The sequence below is a fragment of the Macaca mulatta genome, chromosome 10, assembly GCF_049350105.2.
Source record: "Macaca mulatta isolate MMU2019108-1 chromosome 10, T2T-MMU8v2.0, whole genome shotgun sequence".
NCBI lineage: Eukaryota > Metazoa > Chordata > Mammalia > Primates > Cercopithecidae > Macaca > Macaca mulatta.
Window position 1 is genome coordinate 70538179 of NC_133415.1, and position 16570 is coordinate 70554748.

A 16570-nucleotide genomic window follows, 5' to 3' on the forward strand; every position below is an offset into this window, starting at 1 on the left:
TTCCTGGTTTAGTGTTGGGAGAGTGTAAGTGTCCAGGAAATTATCCATTTCTTCTAGATTTTCTAGTTTATTTGCATAGAGGTGTTTATAGTATTCTCTGATGGTAGTTTGTATCTCTGTGGGGTCAGTGGTGATATCCCCTTTATCATTTTTTATTGTGTCTATTTGATTCTTCTCTCTTTTCTTCTTTATTAGTCTTGCTAGCGGTCTATCAATTTTGTTGATCTTTTCAAAAAACCAACTCCTGGATTCACTGATTTTTTGAAGGGATTTTTGTGTCTCTATCTCCTTCAGTTCTGCTCTGATCTTAGTTATTTCTTGCCTTCTGCTAGCTTTTGAATGCGTTTGCTCTTGCTTCTCTAGTTCTTTTAATTGTGATGTGAGGGTGTCAATTTTAGATCTTTCCAGCTTTCTCTTGTGAGCATTTAGTGCTATAAATTTCCCTCTACACACTGCTTTAAATATGTCCCAGAGATTCTGGTATGTTGTGTCTTTGTTCTCATTAGTTTCAAAAAACATCTTTGTTTCTGCCTTCATTTTGTTAGGTACCCAGTAGTCATTCAGGAGCAGGTTGTTCAGTTTCCATGTAGTTGAGTGGTTTTGATTGAGTTTCTTAGTCCTGAGTTCTAGTTTGATTGCACTGTGGTCTGAGAGACAGTTTGTTATAATTTCTGTTCTTGTACATTTGCTGAGGAGTGCTTTACTTCCAACTATGTGGTCAATTTTGGAGTAAGTGTGATGTGGTGCTGAGAAGAATGTATATTCTATTGATTTGGGGTGGAGAGTTCTGTAGATGTCTATTAGGTCCGCTTGGTGCAGAATTGAATTCAATTCCTGGATATCCTTGTTACCTTTCTGTCTCGTTGATCTGTCTAATGTTGACAGTGGGGTGTTAAAGTCTCCCATTATTATTGTATGGGAGTCTAAGTCTCTTTGTAAGTCTCTAAGGACTTGCTTTATGAATCTGGGTGCCCCTGTATTGGGTGCATATATATTTAGGATAGTTAGCTCTTCCTGATTAATTGATCCCTTTACCATTATGTAATGGCCTTCTTTGTCTCTTTTGATCTTTGATGGTTTAAAGTCTGTTTTATCAGAGACTGGGATTGCAACCCCTGCTTTTTTTTTGTTCTCCGTTTGCTTGGTAGATCTTCCTCCATCCCTTTATTTTGAGCCTATGTGTGTCTGTGCATGTGAGATGGGTCTCCTGAATACAGCACACTGATGGGTCTTGACTCTTTATCCAATTTGCCAGTCTGTGTCTTTTAATTGGACCATTTAGTCCATTTACATTTAAGGTTAATATTGTTATATGTGAACTTGATCCTGTCATTATGATATAGCTGGTTATTTTGCTCGTTAGTCGATGCAGTTTCTTCCTAGCATCGATGGTCTTTACATTTTGGCATGTTTTTGCAATGGCTGGTACCTGTTGTTCCTTTCCATGTTTAGTGCTTCCTTCAGGGTCTCTTGTAAGGCAGGCCTGGTGGTGACAAAATCTCTAAGCATTTGCTTATCTGTAAAGGATTTTATTTCTCCTTCACTTATGAAACTTAGTTTGGCTGGATATGAAATTCTGGGTTGAAAATTCTTTTCTTTAAGAATGTTGAATATTGGCCCCCATTCTCTTCTGGCTTGTAGAGTTTCTGCTGAGAGATCTGCTGTTAGTCTGATGGGCTTCCCTTTGTTGGTAACCCAACCGTTCTTTCTGGCTGCCCTTAACATTTTTTCCTTCATTTCAGTTTTGATGAATCTGACAATTATGTGTCTTGGAGTTGCTCCTCTCAAGGAGTATCTTTGTGGCATTCTCTGTATTTCCGGAATATGAATGTTGGCCTGCCTTACCAGGTTGGGGAAGTTCTCCTGGATGATATCCTGCATAGTGTTTTCCAACTTGGTTGCGTTTTCCCTGTCACTTTCAGGCAATCCAATCAGACGTAGATTTGGTCTTTTCACATAATCCCATATTTCTTGGAGGCTTTGTTCATTTCTTTTTAGTCTTTTTTCTCTACACTTCTCTTCTCGCTTCATTTCATTCATTTGATCTTCAGTCGCTGATACTCTTTCTTCCAGTTGATCGAGTTGGTTACTGAAGCTTGTGCATTTGTCGTGTAGTTCTGATGTTATGGTTTTCATCTCTATCAGTTTTCTCAAGGACTTCTCTACGTTGGTTATTCTAGTTAGCCATTTGTCAAATCTTTTTTCAAGTTTTTTTGTTTCTTTGCGCTGGTTACGTAGTTCCTCCTTTAGCTCTTAGAAGTTTGATCGACTGAAGCCTTCCTCTCTCAACTCGTCAAAGTCATTCTCCATCCAGCTTTGTTCCATTGCTGGCGATGAGCTGCGTTCGTTTGGAGGGGGAGATGCGCTCTGATTGTTTGAATTTCCAGCTTTTCTGCCCTGCTTTTTCCGCATCTTTGTGGTTTTATCTACCTTTCATCTTTGGTGATGGTGACATACTGATGGGGTTTTCATGTGGGTGTCTTTTCTGTTTGTTAGTTTTCCTTCTAAGAGTCAGGACCCTCAGCTGCAGGTCTGTTGGAGTTTGCTTGAGGTCCACTCCAGACCCTGTTTGCCTGGGTATCAGCAGCGGAGGCTGCAGAATATAGAATATTGCTGAACAGCAAGTGTTGCTGTTTGATTCTTGCTCTGGAAGCTTCATCTCAGGGGTGTAGCCAGCCATGTGAGGTGTGAGGTGTCGGTCTGCACCTAGTGGGGGATGTCTCCCAGTTAGGCTACTCAGGGGTCAGGGACCCACTTGAGCAGGCAGTCTGTCTGTTCTCAGATCTCAAGCTCCGTGCTGGGAGATCAACTCACCTCTTCAAAGCTGTCATACAGGGGCATTTACCTCTGCTGAGGTTTCTGCTGCTTTTTGTTTAGCTATGCCCTGTCCCCAGAGGTGGAGTGTACAGAGGCAGGCAGGCCTCCTTGAGCTGTGGTGGGCTCCACCCAATTCTAGCTTCCCGGCAGCTTTGTTTACCTACTTAAGCCTCAGCAATGGCGTGCACCCCTCCCCCAGCCTCACTGCCGCCCTGCAGTTAGATCTCAGTCTGCTGTGCTAGCAATGAGGGAGGCTCCATGGGCGTGGGACCCTCCGGGCCAGGTGTGGGATATAATCTCCTGGTGTGCCGTTTGCTAAGACCCTTGGTAAAGTGCAGTATTAGGGAGGGAGTTACCTGATTTTCCAGGTGTTGTGTGTCTCAATTTCCTTTGGCTAGGAAAAGGAGTTCCCTTCCCCCTTGCACTTCCCAGGTGAGGTGATGCCTCGCCCTGGTCCAGCTCTCGCTGGTCGAGCTGCATCCGCGGACCAGCACCGACTGTCCGACACACCCCAGTGAGATGAACCTGGTACCTCTGTTGAAAATGCGGAAATCACCTGTCTTCTGTGTCACTCACGCTGGGAGCTGGAGGCTGGAGCTGTTCCTATTTGGCCATCTTGGGCGCGCCTGCCTTTACTGCAATTTTTATGTTAGCCTGTAGGCAATGATAGTGTCACTGTAGTTCATGGGTCCAGCAGCAGTATTAAAAATCAAAATCAGACTGGGCATGGCGGCTCACTTCTGTAATCCCAGCACTTTGGGAGGCCAGGGCAGGTGGATCGCCTGAGATCAGGAGTTTGAGACCAGCCTGGCCAACATAACAAAACCCCATCTCTACTAAAAAATGCAAAAATCAACCAGGTGTGGTGGCAGGCACCTGTAATCCCAGCTACTCAGGAGGCGGAGGCAGGAGAATGGCTTGAACCTGGGAGGCAGAGGTTGCAGTGAGCTGAGATCGCACCAGTCCACTCCAGCCTGGGCAACAGAGCAAGGCTTTGTTTCAAGGAAAAAAAAAATCAAAATCAAATTGAAACCTTAGTCTACAGGTTTAAAGTCATATGCTTATAGATTTTGAAATAAAATTACAGCCATGTGGTTTCTTAATTTGGGATTTGTAGACCCTATGGAATCTACATACGGGTTTTTATGGAGCATTCTGTGAATTTCCTGAGACTATATGAAAAATTTTAGTCAAAAATATGTCTTTTTCTCATGACCTGAAAGAGATTAGGAAGCACAGTCTTAGGTAATTTTGAATAAAATTGTAAATTAACTTGCTGGCTAAAATAAATTAAATAAATACATTTAACAAGTAATACAAGTTGATGTATTTTCTCCTTTTCCTGGTATTATTTCTTAATAATAGTGTCAAATTAAAACCTTGAAGAGTCCCAAATTTTATATTGTCTGTTTGTCTTTTGTTACGTGACTTATTTGAAGTGGCCTTCCTGTGTTTTGACCCTTTCTTCTTTTATCTGCTTCTTTCATCAGATACTTTTTCTAGTTAGTGGTAAGGACAACTTTTGGACAATTTCTGTATTGATATTCCTTAAATTCTACCCAGATTTAGAGAATAAAATATGATTACCATTTTGTCCTTCCTCCTTCAGAACAGTTGTGTCTTTCCCCACGCTCAAAACTTCCCTTGATACTGTATTGGATAGAGAAAGGGATAAGCAATGAGTGGTGAGCAAATTTAACACTTTTTTCTGTGGTACTTTATTTGGCCTCTAAACACTGAATGTCGTTTTTAAACTTTGGGTACAGCTTTAAAACTGATGAAATGATTTATATTGCCTCTCCTTTGTACAGAGGAATTTATTGAGAAATAACATCGGCTCAAACTTCCTTTTCAGCTTTTAAAGATATCAAAATGACCCCAATAAATTACTTCTAAATTTTAAGTCATTAAGAAAATTATTAATTAAATATTTAATATATATGGCTGGCCTAGTAGTTATAGGTTAGATTTATGATGTATTATAACTATCTTGCTTTTGTTCTTTCTGTTTGTGGGCTTTATACCATGTATATAATCAATATGTATAGTGGAATCTTTATTTTACATGACATCTACATATTTGTAGACGTTTATAACTGCATTTTGGGTTTATTTATTTATTTTTGGCTCATGAAATGCACACCATGGCTTAGAGGCAAAATAATATCTTTAATTCTATTTCTTTGGGATGTACTTGGTGACTTACTATTTATAGGACTTTCTGGTTAAAATTGGGGGCTATCTACAGTCCTAAGTGTTAGTATCAGAACCTGTTGTGCTCCTTATTTGCAGATAATTATTACTATGTTCTTGTCCATGTTCTCAGATTTTTGGGGCTTTGGATTTTCTTTGTTTGTATCTCCTTTATTCATGTGATGATATTTGCCTGGTTTCTGCAGTGACTGTTATGGAATGAGCATGTTACTAGGAGTCACAATACTTGGATCTTAGACTCTCAGTTCTTCCAAATCAATTTCTTGTTTGTCAGATGAGGAGATGACAGTACTTTCCTTGCAAGATAATTGTAAAACCCCAGATATACAGTAGTTAATTATTTAATAGGGAATCAGTGAGGCAGTGAACCTTTTTCCCTAAAAAAAATTAAGTTTTCTATAGTTGAATTTAATCTAAGTATACTTTTTCATTAATTAACAGCTTTTTAAAAAGGGTTTTTTAAGTCATCTGGCTATTGCAAGCCTCTTAACTAAATTTCAACCAGCAAGTTATTAAAGTTCTAAAACTACATTCAGGTATAAATATTTTGTCTTGTGAGGAATATAAAACTATTTAAGCTAAGCCATTTAGGTTTTCAAATGAGGAAACTAAAGCATGGATGTCATAAGTGACTCATTTCAGGTTCTACAGCCAGAGCTGGTTCTCCTCGTATGTGATCCGTCTCTCTGATGGAGCAGGAATTCAGATAGAAGATTGACAAGAGCATCAACTGAACATTACAAACAGTGTTGCTTCTTTTATGGCTACTTTCCTAATGGAGTTCTCAGGTGTGGATAAGTCTAATGCTTATACTTATACTCTGTTTCCCAGATAAATACAATATAGTGATACGATCTTAGCGCACCACCATAGATAAGAGTACTACTTTTACTAGTGATGGTTGCCTCTGATTTTTTTCTCTCCTTCCCTGGGTTCATTTGTCCCTGATGCTCTAATTAGAGTGTTATAATTTAGATAACTAAATTTAAATCATTTAGAACAGAAAGCAAGGTTCTGCTTTATCATCTGTATTCACACTCAAAATGAATATTGAGTAAATTTCTACATTGAGATGTGTATTAGTCAGGGTTCTCCAGAGGGACATAACTTATAGGATATTTATGTATGTGGAAGGGAGTTTATTAGGGAGAACTGGCTCACGTGATTACAAGGTGAAGTCCCATGACAGGCCATCTGCAAGCTGGGGAAGAAAGAATCCAGTAGTGGCTCAGTCTGAGTCCGAAAGCCGCAAAACCAGGGAAGCTGACACTTCAGCCTTCAGTCTGTGACCATAGACCCAAGAGCCTCCAGGAAACCACTGGTGTAAGTGCAAGGATCCAAAGGCTGAAGAACCTGGAGTTTGATGTCCAAGGGCAGGAGGAGCAGGAGGAAGCATCCAGTATGGGAAAGGGAAAAGCCAGAAGACCCAGCAAGCAAAGTTATCCCACCTTCATCCACCTGCTTTGTTTTTGCTTTGCTGGCAACCAATTGGATAGCACGTACCCACATTGAGGGTGGGTCTTTCTCTCCTAATCCAGTGACTCAAATGTCAGCCTCCTCTGGCAGCACCCTCATAGACACACCTAGAAGAGCAAGGAAAAGAGAATGGCTGAAGCCTTGTCAACTGCAGACGTCCTCTGACATGGTAGATTTGATGAAGGGTTTTCACTACTCATGTTTGTTGAAGGTTTTTTGTTTGTTTGTTTGGTATGTTTTAGTTTTTTTCAAAAAGGTTTTTATCTATGAAAGTAGTTGCATTCATAAAACTGGAACCTTTCCTATTTATGGAGCTACTTATTTAGACAGCTGGGATTTTTTGTATGTGTGTGTGATTTGGTTATATTCTCTCAATAAAATTGGCAATAGTGATAAAAGCTAATATATGTATAAAGCACTTAGTGTATGTACTATATGTCTAGCACCATGCTCTAGGTATCTGTGTTTAATCATAACTGTGATAATGTATTTCTCAATATTAAAAATAATTATGAAATGCTAATACATTTATCAATCACATCCTTTGTAAGAGATGATTATCTCTAGGAGATAATTATAAAATTGGTGTTTCTTTTGGTTATTATTTATCACAGAAAAAATTGAAAAGCCTGAGTTGTTTTTGATAGATTACAATAAATATCCAAAGCATGAGACAAGTTATGGATTACAGAGAAGTCTGAATATTTGGGAAACACTAAATATATGTTGGTGAGCTGTAACCTTAAGATGTGACTGGATTAGACATCTTCACTACTTAATTCCATCTCTTTATGAAGTTCCTTATGTTTTCCCCTTGTATATAATAGGTTCCAGATTTGATAACCGTAGGGACACTGTGAAGACCGAAATTATGTGTGTCCTATCACTTTTAAGGTAGCTCTCTCTTTAATTTCACAAGACAGGCTTGAAAACCAGAAGTAACCCAATTCCAAAATTGGCAGTAAATCCTTTAACAGGGAAAAGGTGACATACTGTGTAATAAATTCCTTTGTTGAAAAAGAGATGTTGCAATACTGGAAACTGAAGTACCAAATGTTTCCTTTTAAATTTGGAAAGGCCCTTTCTTATTACTTATCTGTCCCTGTGGACTTCTAACAGGGGATGTGTTGAAAGATTTTTCAGATGCCCACTAGCCACAGTGACAGTGAATGGCAGCATTTATAAGATGACATAAATACTTCAAAATCATCAGTAATCCTTGGAGACGTGTGGTGTGCCAGGGGTACTGAATGTGAGCTTTTGTTGCTGTCGAGCCTGTGCTTTTGTAGGAGGCTGCCTAGGAATGTGGGTTGTGTCTCTCCTGTGAATGCAACTTCACTTTTTCCCCTCTGGGGGCTCTTCGTATTAGAATTGAGGTGGGAGTGGGTTAGAAGACAAAAAGTCTGCAAGAATAAGAAAGATCTGTGAGATTATGAGTTACACTTTAAAATCCTAATCTTATTTTGAGGTTCTGTGGAGAAATTATATTATCATCCTCAACCATTAGAACACTACATTAATAACTGGACACATAAAGGTATTTTAATTTTCATTTTGTAATAATGGGGCTCATCCCACCACTGCTGCTACTACTACATGAGATGAAGACAAAAAAGATAGAAAATAATCTAGAAATGCAGTGAAGCTATATCTTATATGTTAGCCAAGAGTTGGTAAATTTTGATGTTTCTCTATTCTTATTGCAAAAGCTTTTTAGTTTGTTACTTTTACCTTTTGGAACTAAAACTTAATTTGACAATATGATTTTGTTGGGCTGTCACAATCCCTATATTTAATTATCTTGTTGTGAAGGATGCATCTATCACTAGAGCTGAAGTTAAAAAAATTTATAAATGTGTGATGAAGGTCAGGCAACATAAAACAACTATGGCATCGGTTCATGTTCACTCTGATCAACTCGTGTACTCAAGATACAGGGAAGTGAAGTGAATGGGGCCAAATCCCATTATGGAAAACTTTGCTTTCCCCTTTACTAACTGGCCTTAAGAGAAAGTATTGTGAACGCAGGAGTGTAATCTTAAGTCGGGCAATAAACCTGTTGGAGAAAAAAGTAGGTATTTATTTCAGATACTGGGGAAAATAAAAGGAATAAATAAGAAAAATCAAGCATGATCCACAATCTCTAGATAACCACAGTTAAAATGCTTCCTGCCAGACTAAGAGAAATCTTTATCATACTATTCGTTTTGTTTTGATAATGGGAGGTTTACCTAGGTGGTCATTTTTACCCTATGTGAAGGCTTAGCTTGATTTGAAGCAGTAGCCTTCATTTAGAATTACAAGGCAAAGGATACACTTTTAAATTCTATTTTAGGCTCTCTCAGTGATGATTGTCAAGCTAGCTGGGAATCACTTTAATAGAAGGAACATACAGAGAATAGGATGAGAGGCAGGAAAGTAGTAGAAAATTTTTCTTAAGATGGTTGTTTTCCTCATTGTAGTATTTATTAAGTGCTTACTCTAGGGTCAACTCCATGCTAAATGCTTTATGTGATTTTTTTCATTTTGTCCTCAAAACAACCTGTGAGATAGTTGGTATCCCATTCCCCATTTTACAGCTATGGAAACTGAGCCCTAAATAACCCAAAGTCATCCTGCTAGATTCAAACATGAGTCTGACTGCAGAACAGATAATATTAACCCTGACCCTATAGGCCTTAAGGTAGGGGTATGTGTGTAAGAGGGTGGGAGGGGTGAGGGAGGGAAGGAGGAGAGAAAATGAGAATGAATGAATCGAGTAAATAAAATGTACAAGCTGTCCTCTTCTTTAAAAAGACCCTGCTTCTTGACACAGAAATCTCAGATTTCTCCTGACGTAAAGATACAGAAGCTTTTTGTAATGTATGCTAATGTATCCACTAGAGAAATAATGGCATTGTTGGAAGGATTTAGATGACAGGAAAATAAAGATACTTTATTAATTAACTCTTCTAGTTTCCTTGGGGTTTTGCCAGCCTTTTCTGGATTCCAGACAAATCCAAAAACAGATGATTTAAAGGTGGCTTCACTGAAGTGGTGTCACATGATTGAGCGAGTGGTCATTCTTTAGAGGGATAAAAGGTGGTTTTAAAATATGCAGGACTCCATTGTTCAGACAATATAAAACATTTAATCAAAGTACTCTTTTTTTATCCAAATGAACTAAAAAGAAATTCTGTAGCTGGATGCAATTAAATATATCCTGGGTTCCCCCCTAAAAAGGTCAGTTAAATATTCTTTTTTGTGTATCGCTGCTAATGGCATCTGATAAATATATGTATATGAGCTTATCAGAAATTATGTTTGAATCAACACAAAGTTGCATGTTTGAATTGGAAAAAGTAGCTAGAGGTTATCTTCTTTCAGTGTAAAGTTTTCTGAGCCATTTTCAATCACCAGCAAAGAGCCACGTATATAGGTTAAGAATGCGTTTGGCCCCATATATTCATTGACAGATGAATGAATAAAGAACATATGGCATATACATACATAGAGTTTCCATTTGGGAATATGAAAAAGTTCTGGAGCTAGATGGTGCTGATGGTTGTACAACAGTGTGAATGTACTTAATGCCACTGAATTGCGTATTTTACAAATGGTTAAATGGTAATTTTATATTATTTATGATAGGAATGGATGTAGCCTTAAAAAAGAGAACTGAATTGCAGTTGCTAAAGAGGCAAGTTTTTAAATTTAAAAATCTCATGTAACAGATGCCTAGGAAGAGACTGGGTCTAGTCAGGCTACCCAGCAGTACCCTTTGGTTTTCAGGTCTGTCCTTTCTCTCCTGCTGTCCTCAGTGGATGGTGTTTTCTTTCTTTCTTTCTTTCTTTAATTTATCGCACTCAGTGACCATGGATGGGCCTTGATGCTCGTGCATGTCACCCCTCATGCTGCTGTGCCTCACACTTAGCTATGCAAGTGCAGACATGGAAAGTTGGATTTAGTCAGATATGGCAGAGACATTCAACTTAATGCTCTCTGAAGATGCATATATTCCCCTATATCTCACAGACCCCTTGTAGTTGCCTAAGAACATGTAGCTCTTTCTGGCCAGGGACTGGAATGGTAATGGTATTTGTCACTTTCAGGCTAGGGTGGTAAAACAGCCTTCTGGAACAGCAGGGTGGCCTCATTCTGGAGGCCTCATTGTGGAGGGGAAGTATGTGATTCAGGTAGTGCATTTATAGGTAATGGAGTCTCCATCTGCCTAGGTTTGTTCCTTTCACCTAGGTTTGAGTGAGTGTGTGAAGCAGATCTTCAGGTGATCCACGTATGACCTATAACATTAATGAGAAATATATTTTAAGTAACTGAGATTTGGGCATTGTTTTTGCAGCCCAGTATAGCTATTCTGACTGTTACTCCAGGGTGGGCTTTTGCCAGACATGTTTGATGAAGTGAGAGAAACAGGGAGGCTTTCGGGAGTAAGGGAATGGCTGTAAGTTGATGAAACATGGGATTTTAGTTGGATGAGAATAGAGGTGAGGACCTCAGTGGGGTGAGGAATAGTTAAAAGGCAGCAGAATTAATGGATGGCGGCTTTTGGTGAAATGGAGGGAATGTTGGAGTTGGAGTGCCCAAGGGAGGGAGCCGGAAAGATAGGAGTGAGATGGTTCCAATTGAGATGACTGAGTTGTTCATGTTACTGCTGAAGATGGGTGTGAGTTTATTAGGTAGTGTGGATAACTGGAGGAGAGGATATCAGAATACCAAAAGCCGAGATATTGGGAGAATCATCTAGATAAATATTAAATTCAGCAAGAATGATGACAAGGAGTAGTGTTGGGCAGAGTAAAAGTGAGCTGAGAGTTAAAATCTCTAAGAAATGAATTTGTCTCATTTGTTACATGTCTGAAATGGTCTCTATTCACCCTCACTCTAGAATGGTAGTTTAACTGATTCCAGGTTGGCAGTGTTTTTTTCTGTTTGCTTGTTTTTTTGCAGTAGCATCTTTAAGATACTAGTCTTGTGGCTTCTTTTGTTGCTTGGAGATATTTAGTTAGTTTAATTTAAACATTTTTGAATTTTTTTGTAGGTGAAATTTTTCCCTTTTCTTTTTGGTTAGTTTTTAATATTTTCTTGTTGTCTTTGGTCCAGAGCTTCAAAATGATACAACTAAGGATGGATTTTTATTTTTATTCCTCTTTTTTGGAACTCTATGTGGGTCTTTAGTTTAATAACTTAAATTCTGGAAAATTCTTATTCATTATACAAATATTAGTGCTTTCTTCTCCCTTCTTTCCTCTCTTTCAAAATGCCTGTTAATGCATTGGACATTATCATTTTACACTTCGGGACTCTTAACGCCTCATTTTCTTTATCAGTCTAGGCTCCTTTTTTTCTCTTATTGTACTACAGTTTGCTGTTTCAGGGATAGGCAAACTATGATCTGTGGGCCAAATCTGGTTCATGGCCTGTTTTTGTATAGCTCATGAGCTAAGAATGATTTTTTAGTTTTTAAGACTTGGTCGCAAAAAAAAAATTAAGAATATTTGATAGAGAGAAATTACATGTAGCATTCAAAGCCTAAAATACTTACTATTCGGCCTTTTACAAATTTGTTTTCAGCCGATGTCCAATTATTTTCATTTCTTGAAATAGTTTTTTTTTTTTTTTTTTTTTTTTTTGCTATTGCTCATTCTTCCTTATGGTTGTACGTATATGTGTGTTGAAGTTGGGGGTTGGAATTTTTTATTGAGAATTCATCTTCAGTGTAAGTTTTGAAATTTTAGGGATACCCACAAGAGAAGACCTGTATTATCTTTGAGCATGGGACATGCTGAATTCTCAGCAACAGGAAACATACTGGGAAAGAGTGAGATGGGTCTGGATTGTAAGGGTTAGGATTAATGTGAGATGACCTGGCCATAGAGACTGGCACTCCTAGGGCCGTGGGAATGTCCAGGATTCCTGCTGAATCCAGGGTTTTTACATGAATCCTTGAATTGGTGTATAGACTACACAGTCAGGGCATTGACATCTGGACTGGCCAGAATGACGGTTAAGTGAATACTAAGTAACCAAGCAGGGGTCTGACACTTTAGGGGAGGTCTGACAATATGTAGTAGCACCCCTGCCAACTGCTATGTACTCCGGGCCTACCACAGAGTAGGGACTCAGTAACAGCCTGGCAAGTGAATGAATGGGGAAAGAAATGAAGGTCAGGTCCATATTTTGAGGACTAGTAAGTACCAGGCAGATACCTTCTGCCGGCCTTTGTCCTAGACTAACCAGACAGGAAGAATATGGAGAGATACCTCTAATAGCTGTTTTGTAGATCCTTTGGGATTTTCTGCTTAGAAAATTATATCGTCTGTGAATAGAGGCAGTTTTACTTCTTCCTTTCTGTTCTTTATGCCTTTTTCCCCCTTGCCTTATTACAACGGCTGAAATCTCCAGTACATTATTGAAGAGAAGTGATGAAAGCAGACATCATTGCCCTGTTTCTGATCCTAGGGAGAAACAATTCAGTGTTTCATCATTAAGTATGATGTAACTGTAGGTTTTCTTGCAGATGTTCTTTATTTCTGGAAATTGATAACTGAACTTAGAGGCCTAATCAGATTCAAGTATAGTTTTTTTGGGCAGTGGGCAAGACTACATAGGTATGATTTTGTCAAGAGATACATAGTGTCTGGTATCTTTCTGTGGTATTAGCAGCCACTGATGATTGCCTCTATCACTTATTACATTATGGGTTACAAATGGTTATATTCTAATTCTATTAATTTCTTTTTCGTTTATTATCTGGGATACTTCTTTTTTTTTTTTTTGAGACGGAGTCTCGCTCTGTCGCCCAGGCTGGAGTGCAGTGGCCGGATCTCAGCTCACTGCAAGCTCCGCCTCCCGGGTTCTCCTGCCTCAGCCTCCCGAGTAGCTGGGACCACAGGTGCCCGCCAGCTTGCCCGGCTAGTTTTTTGTATTTTTTTTAGTAGAGACGGGGTTTCACTGTGTTAGCCAGGATGGTCTCAATCTCCTGACCTTGTGATCCACCCGTCTCGGCCTCCCAAAGTGCTGGGATTACAGGCTTGAGCCACTGCGCCCGGCCCGGGGTACTTCTACAGAGAAAATATTCCTTCATAAATTGTTTGGTTACTCTGGCATATAGTTCCTATTGGAAGGACAGAAACATGCTTGCTTGTTTTCTTGTTACCAGTTTTCAGAATAGTGAGTTGGTTTCATAGCATCCTCCAAAGGTGATCAGTGCTTTTAAAAACATAAGTTATGAATTTATTATGTGTTTTAATCTATTCATTTGTCATACTTATTGATGCTAAAATTTTTCTTTTTTAAGAACTCAGTATGTTTTACTTCTAGGCGTCTTGCCAGGTCTTTTATAATCCATGTTTTCTGCTAAGATGTAAGAACATACACATACTCTTACTTGGAAAAGTAAGGACAAAAAGAGGATATAATGAAAGGCTTATTTCTAATATTGGTGAATAAAGACTGGAACTGTTTGCCGTTGAATCACACTTCAGCTGTATGGCAGCATATTCTAAGAAACCTTGGAATTTTGTAGGTAAAACCACAGAAGTCAAACTTTCTTTGATTGGAACCTACAGGAGAATAAACTTGGGTTTCGTGGCTCTTTGTTAAAGATGATCAATGTCAGATAATATAAGTCATAATTTTTAAAGTTTCTTGGTAAAAAGATCAATCATTAGAAAGCCCTATATGTATATTCCTGTATAACAACAGAGCAAGGTCTTTCTGACATACATTATGTATTTTTGATGTAATGTTAACTTCATGTGGTTTAGCTTTTTGACTTCAGGCATGTGTATATAACCTTCTGAACATTCATTTAGTTTATAAAATGCCAATTTCCTAGCAGTTATTATTGTCCTAAAGTGTAACATTTCACTGCCCAATGTCAAGTATGTGCACAAAGGGAATTAAACTTTACGGCGTTTTATGAGCTAAGCACGATGTTTGTGCATAGTAAGTGTCCAGCATGGTTTCTGTTAGCTTTATTGTCATCTTTTTCCCAATTATAAAAACAATATTGCAAAAATTTACTGAATAGGGAATGCCACAAAGTTATACACTGGATTGTGAATGTAGATCTTCCTCGAAGTGTAGATATTCATTCACAAAGAGATTTAGATCCTGAAGGATGTTTGTATTTACACTTTACCAAAAATACAGGGAAGCCATTTCTGGCAAATATCTGACAATTTCTAAAAAAAAAAAAAAAAATCATACTTTTTTTTTTCTCTTTTAGAAGGCCTTTATTTATTCTTCTTACTGAATAGGTGAACAACTACTTCAGAATTCCCATTCTTCTATTGATTCTTTTTCTTTCCTCTCACTTTCCAGTCTTGCTGAATAATTTTCTTAAAACATCCACTTCCAACACTGGAGAGGAATGTAATCTTATTTCTAATTGACTGTTTATAATATGACATATTTCTAATCTACTATGACTGATGTAATAGTCAAAGGCAGTGTTTTACCTATTCAGCACATTTGTTTCTGGTTGAAGATGGCATTTTTTTCCTTGAAGGTCCTAGTGGCTCCTGTTCTTTTTTATTTTATTATTTTTTTATTATACTTTAAGTTTTGGGGTATATGTGCAGAACGTGCAGTTTTGTTACATAGGTATGCACGTGCCATGGTCGTTTGCTCCACCCATCAACCCGTCACCTACATTAGGTATTTCTCCTAACTCTACCCTCCCCTAGCCCCCCACCTCTTGACAGGCCCTGGTGTGTGATGTTCCCCTCCCTGTGTCCATGTGTTCTCATTGTTCATCTCCCATTTATGAGTGAGAACATGCAGTGCTTGGTTTTCTGTTCCTGTGTTAGTTTGCTGAGAATGATGGTTTCCAGCTTTATCCATATCCCTGCATAGGACATGAACTCGTCTTTTTTATGGCTACATAGTATTCCATGGTGTATATATGCCACATTTTCTTTTTCTTTCTTTCTTTCTTTCTTTCTTTCTTTCTTTCTTTCTTTCTTTCTTTCTTTCTTTTTTTTTTGAGAAGTCTCATTCTTGTCCCTCAGGCTTGAGTACAATGGCTTGATCTCGGCTCACTGCAAATTCTGCCTCCCGGGTTCAAATGATTCTCCTGCCTCTCCCTCCCAAGTAACTGGGATTAAGGCACCCGCCACCACGCCCAGCTCATTTTTGTATTTTTTAGTAGAGATGGGGTTTCACCGTGTTGGCCAGGCTGGTCTCGAACTCTTGACCTCAGGTGATCCACCCACCTTGGCCTCCCAAAGTCTGGGATTACAGGCATGAGCCACTGCACCTGGCCTATGTGCCACATTTTCTTTATCCAGTCTGTCATTGATGGACATTTGGGTTGGTTCCAAGTCTTTGCTGTTGTGAAGAGTACTGCAGTAAACATACATGTTCATGTGTCTTTATAGTAGAATGATTTATAATCCTTGGAATATATACCCAGTAATGGGATTGCTGGGTCAAATGGTATTTTCAGTTCTAGATCCTTGAGGAATCGCCACACTGTCTTCCATAATGGCTGAACTAGTTTACAGTCCCACCAACAGTGTACAGGTGTTCCTATTTCTCCACATCCTCTCTAGCATCTGTTGTTTCCTGACCATTTAATGATCGCATTTCTAACCGGTGTGAGATGGTATCTCATTGTGGTTTTGATTTGAATTTCTCTGACGACCAGTGATGATGAACATTTTTTCATGTTTGTTGGCTGCATAAATGTCTTCTTTTGAGAAGTGTCTGTTCATATCCTTTGTCCACTTTTTGGTGGGGTTGTTTTTTTTTTCTTGTAAATTTGTTTAAGTTCTTTGCAGAGTCTGCATATTAGCCCTTTGTCAGATGGATAGATTGCAAACATTTTCTCCCATTCTGTAGGTTGCCTGTTCAGTCTGACGGTAGTTTCTTTTGCTGTGCAGAAGCTCTTTAGTTTAATTAGATCCCATATGTCAATTTTGGCTTTTGTTCCCATTGCTTTTGGTGTTTTAGACATGAAGTCTTTGTCCATGCCTGTGTCCTGAAAAATTCACACTTTTATGAACTGATGGTATTTGTGGCAATGAATATATGTCGAAAAGTACCAATGTGGTTTAAC

At 38.7% G+C, this 16570-nt stretch overlaps 1 protein-coding gene across 12 annotated transcripts in view; it reads left to right on the top strand.

Annotated features, from left to right (window-relative positions):
- TASP1 (taspase 1) overlaps positions 1-16570 on the top strand; it is a 400343-nt gene that overhangs the window by 154776 nt on the left and 228997 nt on the right. The gene's annotated exons all lie outside the window — the stretch shown is intronic.